Genomic DNA, 14406 nt, shown 5'->3' with positions numbered 1-14406 from the left:
ATGGAGTTTCAATGTTAATTCTATCTTAATCAAAATGATTAAAGAGTCATGCAATGGAAAAAGAACTGAACAAATGCAAATAAGAAAATCAAGATTTTTTTCACTGTTGTAGGTTTCACTGATACTATAAAGAACATTTTATTCTGTGTATAACACCAACTTTAAAGTTCAAATGAGCTATACAAATCAGACTGACAAATTTACCACCAATCATGCAGTTGAGATCTCGATTTCCCTATAATGATATAATAAACTTAAATTTTGAAATATAGGAAGCTGTAGAAATGTAACTTACATAACTCCTATAATTAGCATATAAACTCCTTCCCACAGCTAATAAGTACAACAGAAGTGAGGGAAGGGCAAATGAACATGGGATGGAGTCAAATAAGCAAGTGTCAAAAGTGCTGATACAGTGACAAACAAACTCGACTTCTCTTAATCTATTATTTTATGCTTTAAAGGTTTGGCTCTTAGAAAACTGGCATTATTTATGGTTGAGACCCACAATAGAAAAAAAGGGAATGGGGCAGGACAGAGTTTGCTGAATGAAGCTTTGTGATATGATTAAGTTCAAATTTTAACAAAATGACTGGCAAGGCTGGTCTAAAAGGAGGACCAACTCTATATCTAAAAAACAAAGCTAAACTTTCAAACTTTTAAAAGCCAGCAAATTATATAATTTACATGCATCCCCTCAATAATTCTGTCAATATTCTTTACATATTCCCTTAAATATGAAAACAATGTTAATTGGCTATGAACATATGATCCTGTTTTTCTTATTTATTGACTAATGATTTGGGAAAACAGGAAAAAATGCATGACAATATTTTCATTTCTGCTTGTCTTCTTTCTCTACTGCTGATCCTGTAACATGAAATCAGTCTTAAAGAAACAACTCTTTCAGTGTGTATAGAACAATGGTTTAGTCATGCATACAAATACTGACACATCTAATCATGGAAAATAACACTATGGTTGTTTTTGTATATAAACAACTCAGAAAACTGTGACCCACATTTGGGATAATGACAATAACAATGGTTAGAAAAAACAGGTCTTTGCTAATTTAACACACTAGTAATTTCTTAAAGAATTAAGTATCCTAAGAGGGCTTTTGTTCTGACATAAGCAAATAAAATATTTACTTTCCTTTTAGAAAGCACGTTAGGAACAAGATTGGATACAGTTAACCCTGTTAAATACTGTGAAGTCTTAACAGAATTATTTCAAGAACAACTGATGTGCTTAAAGTTTTCGAGTACCAAATATGAATTTTCATAATCAATGTCTATTTTAAATATTTCAATTAATTGCTTTTATCATACCAAACTATAAAATTACACTGAAGTGTAATATACCATGCCTACCTGACTCTTAGACAAAGAGTTAATCATTTTGCATACTCAATTCATTTTAGTTTATATTCTCTACCTTCTGAGTTTATTTATATCCTTGTTTTGGAAAGACATCCAATCCACTAAACAAAATTAAGTTAAACATTTTTCTATAATGTGTAAAATGACAATGATATTTACTTTGGGCTGAAAAAAGAGTACAGCATGTTGCTAGATCTGATTATGAGATTCTAATCTACACTACAACCCTTCATTTCAGTGCTTGTTTGAAATCACAGCATCTTCATTAACATATAATAAAAAACAATATTACTTAAAGCAAATGAATTACAACTTTAAAGCTTTAAAACTGTATTATGTCTACTTTCAAGTTATCTCATGATGATGATTTGATGAAAGCTAAATTCTATTTGCTGTGGGAGTAATTTTTACCTTAAAGTGACTGAGGTCTAAATTTCAATCATTTTAACCTCTGAGAAGTGATTTACACTGACTGGGTTAAATAGCATCATACTTACAATCAATTCAAGTACATTTTGTCATATTGAAATCAGATGGATGATTCTAAAACTGACTTAGGTCCATTCAGACTTATAGCTAAGATACCATTAATTGTTCACATCATTTATAATGTAAACTGTGTCACGAACATCGTAATGAATTTGCAAAAGGAAAAAAAAATTGAGACAAGAATCTTTTCATCTAAAAAAGTATGATAATACAGAATTATTTTCAATGCTTTGCCTTTTGTTTCACCAATCATATAGAAAACTCATAAATTACACTTCTAGAATTTAACAAAAACCAAAGAGAATGTACATTGTCTATTCAGATAGGATTTTAATAGCTCAAAATAAATTCTGTAAGTAATTTTTAAAATCACAAACATCAGAATCTGGGTTGAATCTCATTACATGTTCCTTAAATTTAGTCTGCAAATTAAAAGTTTACTCAAACTAAGGCAAAACAGACACAATATCACATGTAATTAATCACCACTTACAAAGGTTAATTTGCCTACATTCCTTTGGGAAATACGGGATGCTCTGGGCTATTGGTAGAACTCAATTTACATCTGTGCTTTTGAGCTTTCTGAGACAATATGTGAGGAGAAATTTGGCGTTGTGGCTAAGTCCCCGAAGATACTGAAGCAAAGATGTTTCCAAGAGGAAAGACAGACCTGAAGCTATAACCCAGTGTGGGAGACCAGGGTAGGATAAAGGGAGAAGAAAGGAGTCATGGAGTAGGGGCAGGGGAGGGGCAGTTTTGAAAAAACTGTTAACCAGGAGCTAATAATGACTTATATTGGTTACATATTAGAAAGAGCAAAATGTTAAGCAGCGTTCAATGAGTATAACACAGTGATACGCCGTATCTTAAAAGAGCTTTGAATGAAAGGATTTCTGAAGGGTTGTCTTTGAAAGAGCCATTGTAGCTCTAGCATGAACATGTGTTCTAATCTGTCCCCGGACCACTGATGTTTATATAACCCTTTCCAGCATAACTAATAATAGCATCCCCATTCATAATCAAATCTGTTTCCTGGTTTGAATAATTAAACTATATAGTTATGGTTAATTTGGAGTAAAAAGCAGACCCTGAGAGAATGCTTTGTATGCCAAGCAATTTATTAAAGAAAAGCTCCCTGAGGAAACTGGTAAGGGAATAAGAAAAGCAGAATAGGGAAAGAGAAGAAGCTGTGGAGGGTATGAGTTCATGTGAAGTGCTAGTGAAGGTGGCTTTACCTTGTTCCCTCAAGGTACGTCTGAGTGTCAGTCACACCTCAGAATTCATCCCAGCCTGACACTGGTAAGCAGGTGTTCATTATCCTGTACCCTAGGCACTGGCAAACATTGCTCCCGGGTGCTTCCAGCTCTTTGTAAGAGTGGGTGAAGTGGCGCCGGTGCCTGAGGACAGCTCTCCAAGAACAAGCACGCAAGAGCGGCAGTACTGGATATGAAAGGGCACAGGGAAATAAAGTAGAGACAGGGGATCTGGACAAAGCACCAGCAGTGTTCACAACAGTGCCCCATGTGGGTCTCAATCTGACCCACCCTGTAGAACACTGTTTAATTTATCAAACTGGGTTTCATGGATGAGGCGGGCGAGTCAATCATACCTCTGAAAATTATATGATTGATTTTTTTGTATCTGCCTATCTGTGCATTTTCCCAGAAAGAATAATGGCTTTTTTCATATTATCAAAAAAGTGCAGGATCCCAATGAGATTCTGTAGCTGTTGCAGGAGAAACTGCAAGAAAACCAGTGTCTTGTGTGTAACTCTTTATGCAAAGAGAGGACTGGTTCAATTCCCCAGTAACTTCATGCGGGAAGAAGAGATTTTTTTAAATTTTTGTACATGCCCCTCAGAAAGCAGAAATACATCAGACAGGAAATCTAACGGTGCTGGAATCTCAGAATCACTAAGTGGACTTAATTCAGCTACAGTGATGCTGAATTTTAATCTAGACCCTCCTATTTCTACTGTAGGATTTATCTGGGCAAATGAACATTACAAAGAAATTGTTCTTTATACCTTGCCACCCTATCAGTGGACTCCACATTTAATCAATAATGATCAAAAAATTGTCAGAAGAACCTTTGTGAACTTGTAGGAAATAAGAAATTAAGCTACTTTCACAAGTGAGCTACCAAACATTTACATTTTCATTACTATACGTACAACCACACTTTGGATAGCTCCCTGGAACACAGTCGTGCAAAACAACTCCTAACTAGGCCAAAAATGAATAATTTATTACTTTTCTGTTCACACTGCTCACCACTCTCAGCACTACTGCTGATACCTCCCAATTCTTGTGTCACCACACCTTAAAAGTGTGACATTAGCGTTCGCTCATTTATTTCTGAGACACTTAGCAACTTCTGAGTACATAAAAGAGCTGCAAAAATGCACTTGCTTTTTCAAAGTGGAATCTTTAATTTTCCTCTCAGATGGTTTTCTTTCTGCTTTGAACTGTGAAATGTTATTCTTAATTAAAAATTTTCAATGTCTAATGTTAAAGGTATTTTCTATCTAGCCATTCTTCTCTCTGAATTTTCATTACATTACTATCTTTCTACATCATGTAAGGAGAAACACAAGGCATATTCAAATGAGAAAACTGACAATTAAGTTGAAAAGAAATACAAAAATTAAATAAGATATGTCTGCCAAAATAAATTTTGAAAATTGATTTGTGGGTTGAAATAATGATCAAAACAAAAAGCTACATTTTTTCCCTGACATTTGCCTAAGATGTTCTTCATGTTACTTTATTTTTATAATCATGTTTCTCTCTCATCACATTCAAACTTTTCATGATTCTCAATACCCTCCATAATTCAAACTATGTCTGCCATCATTTCCTAACATGCCCCATCTGTAAAAGTTTCTATACACAGATTGGTTTAATACCCTGTTTCATTATCTTCCATATGCCTCTTAAGGTCCTAGATCCTAATTCTTTCATCCATCTTTTCTCTTTGGAGCAATTTCTAGGAAACACTACTTATACTTCAAAGGTCATGGTCTAAAAATCAGAAGTAACCATAATGCCTAAGTAGTTAGATCAAAAAAAGTCAGTACATGAGGGTGTGTTCTACTTTTCAACTTTTAGATCATAAGTTGCACATTCTAAACCTTCTCCCGCATTCACCAGCCCCACCCCTCCTCCAGTCTGAATCCAGATACCATTATTAAAATTAGTCTCTGTCTGACAACCAAAGAAGCATGGAAACAGCTGGGGAAACAGAATGGGAACCTGAAAGGTATCCCACGCTCTCACAGTGTTGTGCTTATTAAGAGGTGATAAGCATTCCTTAATGCTGGGTCTTAATGCTGCTCTACTCTCTTCCTCCAACCTTATTTAGTAAGATGAAATAGTTAGGCGGTAAACAAAACTCATTATGAAATGATCAATCTTCAGGACACAATTCAGAAAAGCACTCAGAATTTTTTTAACTCTCCCTGGACTCATGCAGCAAGTTGCAAAGTATTTCTAATGCCTGCTTGCCATCATGTTTGGCAACAGACAGAAAGATGTCTGATATACTTAAATCCCAGTAATATTAAGGGGTTGCTATATTCATTTCACATGTTGCTTGCTTTTTAATGTAATACTGAGAGTGGGTTCTATGTAAGTAGTAATTATTTTCCCTGATACCTATGATCATAAGACCAAGAATGAAATTAAGGAATACTCTCATAATATGCAGATCCGATATTTTGGATAGAGAATTTGGTGAGAAGTCAAAGCACCAATACTCTAATCATAGAATCCTGACTTAGTCAAATCTTGTTCATCTTCAGCCCCCAAAACTAAATTAATATACAGCCAAGGTGAATACTTAAGAAATAATTTACTTTTCTTTTTACTTTGACACTGTAAGAATTCTATCCCATTTGCTACTTTATCACCAGAATTTTTGTTCATTTTTCTACTTCTGTATTGGCTGGCTTATTTGTGTACTTGGCCAAGTATGTTTGGGTGTCTCTCTCAAATATATTCATATCACAAAACCCTTGCTGTTTAGTAGATATAGAAGACATAAATGAGCAAGGTATCAGCCCCAAATGCTAGCATCTTAGACTGTGGATATCTTCAATTGAAGGAAGAAGAGGATCATGAAATGCTAGTCTATTCAAAGGTATTATTCCAGTACCTAGAACCAGTCTTTTGCAATCATCTATGATTGTGTTATTTAAACACAATACAAATGAAAAAAGGGAAATGGATTTTGACTTTTTAGCTTTTTCAAGAAATAAGACTAAAAGACATTACATGACAACACCAAATGCTGGTGAGGATGTGGAGCAAAAGGAACTCTCATTCATTTCTGGTAGGAATACAAATGGTACAGCCACAATGGAAGCAGTATGTTAGTTTCTTATAAAATTAAATATTCCCCCACTATATGATCAAACAATTGCACTCCTTGGTATTTACCTAAAGGAGTTGAAAACTTATGCCCATATAAAAACCTGTACATGAATGTTTATAGGAGCTTTATTTATAACTGCCAAAACCTGGAAGCAACCAAGATGTCCTTCCATAAGTGAATAAACAAACTGTGGTATATGCAGACAATGGAATGTTATTCAATGCTAAAAAGAAACGATCTATCAAGCCATGAAAAGACATGAAGGAACTTAAATGCATTTTTACTTAACGAAAACAGCCAATCTGAAAAGGCTACATAGTAGCCTTGTAATTCCAACTATACGACATTCTGAAAAGAGCAAAACTATGGAGACAGTAAAAAAAAAGCACGAAAGATTTTGGGGGCAGAGAAACTACTTTGTATGATATTATAATGATGGATATCTGTCATCATACATTTGTCAAAACCCATAGAATGTAAACACTAAGAGTGAACCCTAATGCAAACTATGGATAACAAATATATCACTCTGATGAGAGATGTTGCTAGTAGAGGGGAGGGAAAAGTATGGAAACTGTACTTGCTTCATTTTTTGTTACTGCTCTAAAAAACTAATTCTATTTTAAAAAAGACATTTCATTTATTTTTAAAAGTGTTTACTAAATAAACTTTAGTAAGTTTTAAGATGGTATGCCCAGTGGGTAGCAGAGAGCCTAGTACTCACATTTATAAATAATAGAGAATGGAGATATGAAAATGGAGAAAGAAGAAATGTGTTATTCAAGATGGTAACAGTGAATTTAAACACTGTTTTTCAAGTAAGTTTGGGAAACAATTGATTTCTTTATATCAAGCATTTATCATGGCTTTCACAATGTTAATACATCTTATAACTATCAAATGAGGTTTACATCATGCAATATTCTACAAACTTATTTGATAATAAACTTGCTTTTTTATAAGCAGTTCTTGAAACCAGGAACTGGCTGAATATGCTTTTGGAAATGTTCTCATTCACTGCGCTGTTTCCATTTGGTCATGAGAACTGTCATATTTGATAGATAAAATTTGCTCTGCCAATATTGTTGACCATATAAAAACAAATGAGGCAGAATTCCTACCCTTAAGAACTTTATCCTCTGCATGTAGATGGGGGAGAGGGCAAACATACACCATAAAGCTTAAAAGCAAAAAAAAGCAAAAATTATATGATATAAACAGACACGGAGTACATATTTATGAAATACATATGAAGTTATCAATATTCTAAACCTCAGGTCACCTAACTACAGACCATGGGTGAGATCAATCTTACATTGCCGGTTTTTGTAAATAAAATTTTGTTGAAACACAGCCGTGCACATTCGTTTATGTATTGTCTATGGCTGCTTTTGCATAGTTGAGTAGTTTTGACAGGCCATCTGGCCCACAAAGCCTAAAATATTTATTATCTAGCAATGTACACAAAAAGTTCACCAACTAGATAGATGTAAAAACACACTTTTAGCCACCAGTGTTCTAACTGGCAGAAATAAACAGAGCCTTATGGAAAGTTTGCTAATTATTAGAGAATATTATAGTTTCATCAGAAATTTTGTATGTTCCATAAAACACAGCCAATTATTGATGCATTCTAATATGGTAGGATGAGCCCCCGGTCAGATGTTAGGAAACTCACCTTCTTGTTTTCATCACCTAAAATCAGCTATTGGATTATAGAATCTAAATTTTCTGCTAGTTCTAAAATGTTGGTATTTATGTTCATTTCAGACTGACCCTGGCTAAAGCTTCTATGCATCTATTATAGCCACTTGAACACTGAATTTTTATTTTATTGAGGGCAAATTATTAACAGTTGTACTCTGCATGGAGAATTCCAAAAATAAAAGAGAATAAATACTAGACTAAAACTGAGAAAGATTTTAGACCCTGCAACTTCTTTTTTCTTTTATCTCTTAGGAAGAAATATGTTTAGAAAAGAATTCTTAGGTAAAGGACCAAAGAGACTTCTGGAAACTTTTGTATAAGGGATTAGAAGAATCTTTAACTAAATCCATTAATTCTTTTTTTTCTTTCAAATAGCAATGAGGGATTTCTCCCCCTCCCCGGAACAGTCAGACTCACACAGTTTTCAATAATCACAAATACCAGTTGAGTGAAACAACTGGTTTTATTTACTGAATTTACTGGCAATTGCACTGAACTGTCCATTTGTTTAAAGAAATTACTTTGGCATCACAACACTAAATCTGTGTTCTTTTCTCCCTTAGTTGTTATGCTGTCAGTATTCATTTACTTCCTCTAGATTCAAAGGATCATTGTAAAAGCATGAATAATGCAACTTCATCTATGAAGGCACTCAGATTCTTTAATTAAATTTATTTGCCTGAAGCATATGATATGTTTTAAAATATCAGTAGTAACAGCATTCCACTTTAGGATAATCTAGTGTTTTAATTTTTCTTCTTTCATTAAACACCTCATGAAGGAGGAAGAGATTTTCTTCATATAATAAGCTCAAACTAATTTTAAGTCACTATCCAAATAAAGAATTTTTAAACCTGCCTATCATGTCTTTCTTAAAGATTTATTTCAATAAGCACTTTGCTTTAAAAAGCTAAAACTTAAGGTTTAAATACAGCATGTTATTCCTATTTTCACCTTGATTCCAATTATTGTAAAATTAGAGAATATCTGCCATTCTAACTATAGCAAAATATTAATATAGACTGATAATATAATTCCTATTTCATTCTAGTGTCTTCTTTATAAAATCCTACTCAAGGCCTAAACTCTGCTCCTTGGAAAACAGCAGTAATATAGTGATACATAGTAACACGGAGTGATATAGTTAGAACATCCAAGACTGCAAATCCAGTCCATCTTCTATCTATGCTTTCCTATCATGCCTCGGTATATCACCATAGTCTCTCGGGGTCATTTATGTCATCTGTTAATTAAATAAATTTGATAATATCATATATTTTAAAATCCATAAGCCTCTCAGTATTGGGGAACTTTTTTCACAGTTCACCTGAGGTTCTATATTGACATGATTATGCATGAAAAATTCTGTAATTACGTATCTTTCATATTCATTTTCTTACAAATGTATTCTGAATAATTCAAGTTTTCACTTAATATTTTATAGCAATAATCCCTTTATGTTCATCTATAAGATATATTTTCTCATGATAAATTTGAAATGCTTAAGCATAGTTTCAACTGGCTCTTATCCCTTTCTCCTATCTCAAGGTTCACCTCAAATAAAGTATTGTAAGGTTACAGATATACTTTCTCATGATTTTTTCCTCTTAAATAGGCTGTAACTATCAATCATTTTTCTCATTTTGCATGAACCACTTTCTATACTTGATAAAAAGATACAAATGCATATATCCAAGAAGTTCAACATATCCCAAACAGGATAAAACAACAAAAAAATCATGCCAGGAACATTAAGGTAAAACTACCAAACACCAAAGATGTAAGACATAAGAAAATTCTAATAGCAGATGGAGGAAAAAGGAACCAAAATCCAAGAGAATAAACATGAGAATAAATGCTAACTTTTCATCAGTAGTAACACAAACCAGAAGGCAATGGGACATATCTTTAAAGAAGAACTATCAATTTAACATAATCTATCCGCAAAAATATTCTCCAAAAATGAACATAAAACAAAGATAAACAAAGGCTGACAGAATTTGGCAACTGGTTCCTCAGTTTAAAGAGAAATGAAACCAGTTAATAAACATGTATGTATAACAAGAATTGAAGATCATTTAAAATGATAAATATTTGGTTAAATAGAAAGGAATTTCATTATTTTCACTAGTTTCCTTGAAAGACCTTTGAATTTTAAAGCAAAATCACACTGTATTATAGGAAAAATAGCATATGCATTTATAAAATAAATGAAAACCATACCATCTAGGATGGTAAGGGGTCAAATGAAAGTAAACCATTGGTAAGTTATAGCATAATTCATCAAATGCACCAAATAATTATTATAAAATGTTGAGTTAAAGATACATGTAATCCCTAGAGATTTTTATGAACACACAAACACACACAGATACAGACAAACTCACCAAGATGATCAGATACAGAGCCAAGAGAAAAGTTAGTATTATCTGATCAAAACAAGAGAAGTAAGGAGTACCAAAGGAAAAACAACAGAAGAAACAAACAAGATAAACCCTATCAATAGCCCAACTATGCCAATAATTACAGTAAATATAAATGATTAAATCTAATTAAAAGTCAGATATTATCACAGTGAATTAGAAAGAAACAAGATCCAGCTACAGATAGCTGAAAGCGTATACACTTATATAAGATACAGATTGTTTGAAAGTAGAATAGAAAAAAATGAATGCAAAGTAAATACTTATTATGAGAAGGCTGGTGTGTGTGTACATATTTAAAAATAGAGGATATAAATTTTAATTCTGGGAGTATTATCAGAATAATGACTGATATTTTATAATGACAAAAGGGCTAATTCACAAAAAGTTCTAACAATTTTAAATGTGTGTACTTAAGACAAAACTTCAGAGAATGTGAAGCAAAACTTGATACAACTAATGGAAAAAAATGGGCAAACCCATGGTCATGGTGAGAGAAATTAACACATCTTTTTTATGAGTTGTTAGACTGACCCAAAATTGTTAATGATATAAGAAAATAATATTATCAACCAACACTGCCTAAAAGACAGTTATAAGACACTACATCCAATATAGATAGATTCTTTTTGATTGTACATAGAGCACTGTCCAAGATAACCATATTCTAGCCCATAAAACAAGTCTTGACATATGTAAAAAGGTTAAATAATATATAATCCATCCTCTGACCAAAACATAATAAATATATAATTAAAAACAGTAAGATCTCTAAGAAAACCTCAAAGGATTAAACATAAATAAGTTCTAAATAATTCATAGATCAAAGAAAAAAATCACAAAAGAAAATTTTAAATATTTTTAACTAAATGGTAACACAATATACCATATCAAAATTGAGAAAATGCTGCCTCCTAGGTGCTCAAAAGAAAATATACGGCACCAGATGCTTACACAGCAAATTTAGATAGACAGAAAGATGATTACCTATGCTTTTCCATGCCTTTTTGGGAATATAATAATAAACAAAACTCCCTGCCCTCCTAGAGCTTATTGCAGAATACAGACTAAAAGAATAAAACTAAAAATGTGTATGATTAGAAAGCAATAATTCTTTGAGGGGGTGAGAACATTGGGATGTAGAACACACACAGGGCAGGTGTCCTCAGAGAAGCATGGAAAATTCCTTCATAGTAATAAGAGGGGGTTAGCTCATATGGTCACAGAAGGAAGCTGATGTGGAGCTGGGGATGTTCTGTTCTGATGGCTTTCTTTTTTTTTTTCTTTTTTGGCATGTAAGTATCAATGGTCATTATCCCTGAACAAGAATGGAGGAAAGGGTGTCGAAAATTTTAGAGTGAGGCTAAAGCATGAAAACACCATGTGGGAAGGCAAAAAGACTAAGCATATATTGGATGATGATTGGGCAGCATTAATGGTCCACAGGAGAACAACAATCAGGAATTCAAAGTAGGCTTACTAGTTATTTTTTTAAATTTTCTCCATGGGTAGAGAAAACTGAATAGAAAGTGGAATTAACCAGAGGAATCTCTAAGTAATCTAAAAAAATTTCTACAAAAGGAAAGGGCAATTTTGAGTACCTCTTAAACCCGGAAAACACTATGGCCATATCATGCAAGGCCATGTCCATTCTTCCTAATTCTCTCTCTTAGCCTGACACTGGAGGGGTCAGAAACAGCAGCCAGCAAATTAGGAGGAGATGACTACGGGCTGCAAAGGAAACTGTATTTCCCCTGCTACCACCCATGACTTCAGGCTTTCAAATTGAAATAGGTCTTAGATAGGGAGGAAAGAGTAGGTTTAATTTTAAGATAAGTTAGGAATTGTGCTATTACATTGGACTGCACTGAGTAATTATTCACTGGAAGTTTTTAGAATGACAACTAGAGCTTGGCAAAACTTGGGCACACTCCCAGAGCAGATCTGAAGGGATGCTGGATGAAAACATAATCTTAGTTACTTAAAAAAAATTGGACCCCACATTCCAAATATTCGATTATTTGCAAGGGATTGCAGTGGGGAAAATTCTAAAGATTCCCTCCCCTCAAGATTCCCTTCCACTGGTTATTCAAACACTAATATTATCTAGTGCTACGAAAGGAATTTGCAAATGTAACAAGTCCCAAATCAGCTTTCACATCAACCCTTTAAAAGCAGGGTGTTTTCTCTAGCTGGTTTAAGAAGAAAAAGTAAGAGAAGTAAGAGAGATCAAAACATGAGAAGGACTCAGTTGTCACTGCTGGTCTGAAGATGGAGAAACCACACAAAATGGCATGATGGTGACTTCTAGGAGCTAAGGCAGTCCCCAGCAAACAGCAGACCCAGAAATGGGGACCTCCAATCTAAAGCCACAGGAAAACAGGTATGGTTTTAAACTACTAAGGTATTTACTACTAAAGTTTAGCTACTAAGTTTGAAAAGTTGGCTAAGTGTGGTAAGTTTGTTAAGAGAGCAAGAGAAAATAAATGCAAAGATATTTTCCTTTTTCTCAGGGAAAGGAGTTGATTTGAAGGCTAGGAATGTTTTTCTTTTATTATAGTGGAAAGAGCAGCAGAATTTGGTTTGAATCTCTGCCACACCATTAACTAGCTCAACCTTACCCTGAGGCTCTTTGTCTTGGTTTCTATTTGATAGAACATGGATACTAATATCTATCTTGCAGCATCATGGTAATAATAGATAAAAAGTAAACACTTCACACAAAGCCCTAAACACAAAATGCAAACAGTAACATTCATAACTATTAATAATATTAATGATATTATCATGTCCTAGAATAATACATTTTCTATCTCCCCTAAATATCTCTTCAAATCCAGTGTTTCAACTCAAGCAGAAGCTCTGGTGTTCCACATTTGTTTCAAGGATTCCACACCCAGTCTAGTAACACTGAAACATGCCTTTTGTCAGCTGGTCTTTTAATACCTTTACTTCATCAATCATTCCATCTTTCCACTTCAGTTATTTAGTATCTTCTGAGCTCTTTGTTAATCTTCGTTAGTGTGTCACTGACATTCATAACCAATTTAATTTAGATTTTAAATATGCCAAGGCTTCCAGTGAGGAAACTGATATCTTTTTATCTGTCCTTAGTTTCTTTATAGCCAAAATCTCATCAGGAACTCTGCTTTGAAATTTTTTTTTAATGTTTCTCAGTTAGAAATTTACATGGCTAACTGAATGAAACTGTCAACTGTGATGTACCTTATTTTCTTAATGACTAAATTGTATTTATTGTAGGACAAAACTAGTCAAAACTTCTGTGATGAAACAGTCTCAAAGATTCAGCAAATTAATCATATATTTTGATGGCTTATTTAATAAAACTGTATATAATATTCATTTTTTTCTTTCCCCTCATTATTCCTTATTGGATCCTTTCACAATTCAGTCAACACAGTCACATGATTTGTGGGCTGAAGATGCAATTATTGTTCAGTGTTGACTTTATCACAGGGTATGTGGAAATGAGTATCAAAATGCAATTTTGATTGGAATAGCAGTATTTGCTGATCCACTGCAAGAAGTTAACATTTTAAGCCATGGTTTTGAATCTTAGGTACCTTGAATGTAATTTCACAGTCAAATTTACTGGCATGGTAACTTCCCAGATCAGATCAACAGCACCAGGGAGAAAAATGAATTACAAGTGAAAACATCATTTTCTTAGCAAGTTCACAATATAAAATTTGCCTATCCAGACAGTTAAAGAGGAGATATTTCTTGATTTGTTGTTCTCTTTCATGTGCTTGCTATTAACTATCCATTCTCTCTATCTCCCCATCTATCTCCCTCTTTTTCCCTCCTCCAATCCTTTATCTTTCTATGGCTCTGTCTCCCTACTTCCTCCTCCCCCACTTCTCTCACTCTGTCCACCCCCCCTTCTGTCTGCCCCTCTCTCTCTCTCTCCATCCCTACCCATTTCTTTCTCTCTTCCTTCTCTTCACTTTCAGATTCATTTTCACCCTGTGTAGAAGTAAGAGCTTTGCCAAGCCTGTCTATCCCATGTT

The sequence above is a fragment of the Eumetopias jubatus genome, unplaced genomic scaffold, assembly GCF_037043125.1.
Source record: "Eumetopias jubatus isolate StellerSeaLion01/CBP00866 unplaced genomic scaffold, mEumJub1_p1.0 scaffold_14, whole genome shotgun sequence".
In the NCBI taxonomy this organism is placed as follows: Eukaryota; Metazoa; Chordata; class Mammalia; order Carnivora; family Otariidae; genus Eumetopias; species Eumetopias jubatus.
This window is presented reverse-complemented; position numbering follows the sequence as displayed.